We start from the raw sequence: 4772 nt of genomic DNA on the forward strand, positions 1-4772 counted from the left end.
TCTTCTTTCTTTAGGCTGTTCTTAGGTGAACTTCCCTCTGGTGGCAGTAGGGCCAGCAGCTGTGGGTTTGGTGGGCTGAACAATAGCCTCCCAAAGATATCTACGTCTTAACCTCTGGAACCTATAAATGTTACTTTACATGGCAAAAAGACTTTGCAGGTGTGATTAAGTTAAGGATTTTGACATGGGGAGATTATCCTGAAATACCCAGTTGGGCTCTAAATGTAATCACAAGTATTCTTGTAAAAAACAGGTAGAAGAAGCTATGAAGACAGAAGAGAAGGCAATGTGACTATGGGAGCAGAGTTTAGAGTGATGCAGCCACAAGCCAAGGAATGCCAACAGCCACCTGAAGTTGGAAGAAGTAAGGAATGGATTCTCCCCCTGGAGCTTCCAGAAGGCAACAGTCCTGCACACACCTTGATTTTAGCCACCCAAAACTTATTTCAGATTTCAGGTCTCCAGAACTGTAAGAGACCAAATTTCTGTTGTTTTAAGCCACTAAGTTTGTGGTTCTCTTACAGCAGCAATAGTTGACTACTACAGTGCATAAGGACACTCAAGCTCATTCATCTCTTTGTTCCACATTTTCACCCAGAACACTCTCTCCTCTGCCTTCTCTTTTCTCCTAGCACTGGATGTCACACTGTCTTCCAGGCAGAGAGATGCAGCAGTAGTTTAATCCATTCATATGTCAGTGCACCACTTCCCCTGTTGAAAGGGCTCTCCCACTACAACTTCCAACCAAAGCGAGAAAAGTCATTCACACACCCCCACCACATACCCATGCAATGGAAAGAGCACTGGCCAGGCAGGCAGGACCTTGAATTCAAGTCCATTGACTGGCTATGTAGCCTCATAAACTTCTCAAAGATGGAACTGAAACTTACTGATCTTTATATCCCTGGTGCCCAAGGCAGTACTTGGCACAAAGTAAAGGGTCAATAAATGGGCAGCGAATCAGTGAATGAATCAATCGACCTTGAACAAGGATGTAAGGCCTATCCACTGAAAAAGAGCATCTTTCCAAAAACTCTTACCTCTCTTCCTCTCCACTATAAGGGGAAGATTAAAATCATGAGTTTTAGAGTTGAAAAGTTTTAGAGTTTGAAGCCAGGAGCGCATTGCCTCACATTAGCACCAATCACAGGAAACCTTTTCCTTCTGTCAAGCCAAAATTTTGCATTCTAGTCACCCACTGGTCCTAGTCCAACCCCTAACCACATAAAACAAATCTCCTCTTTCTCCCACATCTAAACACTTTCAGAAATTGCAGACTTGGCCTACAGGTTTGGCCTAGCCAGACTAGTGACCTTGATAAATAACCACACTTCTCTGGTCCTGTCTTCCTTGTCTGTCAAACAACAGCCTGAGATCACGCCAATCTCTTCCAGCTCCAAGATGCAGTGTGGAAAACATCACCCCCTCTGTGTTCAATCCCTCATCGTTTTAAACTATCCATTGAGATTTTAATTTCAATACTTTTTTACTTTTAGAATTGCTTCTTTAGTAGGCCCATTCCTCTCCCCACTCCACCCCAGGATCTGTCTTATATTTTCAATTTTTTCCTTTATTTTTTATTCTAAGGTCTCTAGTAATTATTACACACACACACACACACACACTGTGCCACCCCCTATATATACATATTATTTAGTTAGTTGTTTCTGGAGGGCAAATCCTGCTGCCTGTAGTGTTTGCTAACTCCTGCATATGGAGGGTGCTACCTTACGTTTTGTAATTTTGGAATGTGAATTCATGTTCTTTGGGACTAATTTCATATGATATGTATTGAGACCTTTTAGAGAAACTGGAGTAATCTCTGCCAGATGCCCCAGGAGTTAACACTGGCCCAGGACAATTTTTATGTTAATCTCTCAGATGGGGGTACTTAGACCATGCATGTAAGATATATTCATTTAAACCCAAACCCATAGGAGGTCAGGTCCATGATGGTTTCAAATTCCCTAAGGAAATTTTTCCCCCTTCTATCCTATTCAGGGCTATAGTGTGAAACAACCCTTCTAGTCTCAGCTTTATGCAAACATTCAGCTCTGACTTATTACTTCCATAGGCCCAAGGTCCCTCCTTTCTCTATGTAGACATTAAAACCAATCTGGGCCAGTCCTCCAGCTGGGTATACTAAAGATGATTACAAATTATTTGCTACCCTTCCCACTAAGAGGAGGGGACTAGTCCCTTTCCTCTCAAATCTAGGATGGCCTTAGTGACTTGCTTGGCCAATAAATGCAACAAAAGTGTCATCCTGGGACTTTTGAGACTAGGTCATAAAAAGTCTTACAGTTTCTACTGATGCTTCTTGGACACTTACTCTTGCACTCAGTCTTGGAGCCCTGAGGCACCACATAAGAAATTTGACTACCCCGAGGCCTCCATGCTGGAGAAACCAGATGGAAAGCCCATACAGACAGGCCTTGGAATAAATGAAAAGAAAGAGATGTCCAGGCTGCCACTGCCATTTGCCTCATCCCAGCTGAGATCCAGACATCACATAGCAGAGATGAGTTTTGTGTCCTGTGTTCTGTCCAAATTCCTGACCCAGAGAGTTAGGGGAGAGGATAATAAAATGACTATTGCTTTAGCTAAAATTCAGGGTAGTCTGTTAGTCAGCTGCTACAGTACTGGTTTACACCTTTGCAAAATGATTCCACTTCTGTTTTGTCTCCTGGCAAATTCCCTTATACTTAAATGTCTAACTGTACATTTTAAGGGGTTTGCTGTTATATTTTACTCAAAATTTTTAGAAGTTTTAAAATTTAGTTTCACTATGGGAGAGCTTTCAGACTATTTAGTTTTCCATGTTGTCAGAAGCAGAAATTAAATCTTTCATTTTACAGATGAAAAAACTGAGCCTTAGAGAGGTTAGGTTATTTGCCACGGTCACAAATCAAGTTTCTAGAAACCTAGGGTTTAAAAAGGATCTTCCAACCCTAAAGGGAATACTAAGTCATTAATCAACTTACATTTTTTAAACACCTACTATGAACTTAAAACTGCTCTAGGCACTGGGAGAACAGCTATGAATAGGATGAAATCTCAAAAGTTATGGAGATCAAACCCTAGTGGAAAGAGAGAGACCATAAACGAGAAAGTAAATGAATTAAAAGCATAGTTTCAGGGAGTAATAAGAGGATAGAGTAGTGGATGGGGTGTATTTTGGAGAAGGTGGTCAGAAAAGGCCTCTCCTGAAAAGGTGACACATGAGCAGAGACCTGCACAGAAAGAACACCATGGACAATCTAGGAGAGTGTGTTCCAGGTAGAGGAAACAGCAAGTCTTCTTGCTGTCACCCTCCAGGAACAAAGGATGCTGTTGCTGAATGAACAAGGGGAGAGCCAGGCCTTGCTCAGTCTTGTTGAGAGCGGTAAGGAGTCTGAACTTTATCCTTAGTGTGAGGTGAGGTCTTTGGACAGTTTTTAAATAGCAGGTGACAGATATGATCTATCTAACATTTTAAACAAATCGCAGGAGGGACAGGAGTAAAAGCAGGGAGAACATGGTCCCAGAGAGAAATAATTTTGGATTGGAAGAGAGTGGTGTCAGTGGAGGCGGGAGTCAGTTGGATAGGGGAGGATTTTGAAGGCAGAGCTGAGAGGACTCACTAGTAATACTAGATTTCACAGAACATAGGGCATGGCCTGAAGAGGGTATAGGTCCTACCGAATCTTGAGACTTCCTCAGGATAGACAGACACATGGGGACCAGTAGTTCTCAGCCTCAAGTGCTCATGAGAAAAAGTCCTTTCATGTTTCTGTAAATCCACTGTGAATCCCTAGCACAAGCTGGCTGTTTCACCTTGCCTCTTTCGCAAGGCGAGTTGTACCCCACTATCCGCTGAGTAGCTCAATATTCTGACAGACTTTGCCTTGACAGTCTAAATCCCAGTTGAGACAAAACTAAATTTTACACAGATCACAATTAGGCAGCCCATCTGTGAAAGGCTCTTGGTTGGACAATGGGTTGGGGAGTCCAGTTATACCATTCAGAACTCATAAAAAGTCAGAGTTGGAACCTCTCAGAACCAGAAAGGACGAACCACAGGCTAGCACAAACGGATGATGTGAGATTGAATTCTGCTTCTATAGTCAATAATGGGAAACTTAGGCAAGTCTATTTCTTTTCATTTCTCAGGGGAGATGATAGTATCTGACTCACTGCTTCTCAAGTTTCACAGGGATCTTGTTAAAATACAGATTCACTAGGTGGGGCCTGGGAGTCTGCATTCCTGATTAGCTCCCAGTGATGCCGACATTGCTGGTACACAGACTACTCTTTGAGTAGCGAGGTCCTGACTCAATCGTGATCCAACATGTACTCACTGGGCACATTACTACACATGAAGAACTGTGAGGGAGACAAAGAAACAGACATGGTCCTTAAGGAGAGGTAAATACATAAACCACCATATTGCAAAGTACAAAGTGATTATGCCACTCTGGGCACCCAGGGGACAGAAACTGTTCTTCAGTTAGGGAACTCGAGAGAGGTTTCATAAAGGAAGACAGATAGAGACAAATACACAGAGCATGATGAAAATCATAGGGCACCTTCAATGGCTTAGCCATGGAATGGCATAGGTTCTTTACAACTTCTACTTTCTCCTCAAAATTAAGACCTAAAATTCATTCATTCAACATATATGGTAGTCACTGGGGCTGTTCAGTAGAACTGCAATTCTCCACGCACTCTAATTTGGGCTTGGCCATATGATTTTCTTTGGCCAAGGTACTTAAGAGACAGTGTATGATTCT

This window comes from Pteropus alecto, unplaced genomic scaffold (assembly GCF_000325575.1).
Source record: "Pteropus alecto unplaced genomic scaffold, ASM32557v1 scaffold117, whole genome shotgun sequence".
Classification (NCBI taxonomy): domain Eukaryota; kingdom Metazoa; phylum Chordata; class Mammalia; order Chiroptera; family Pteropodidae; genus Pteropus; species Pteropus alecto.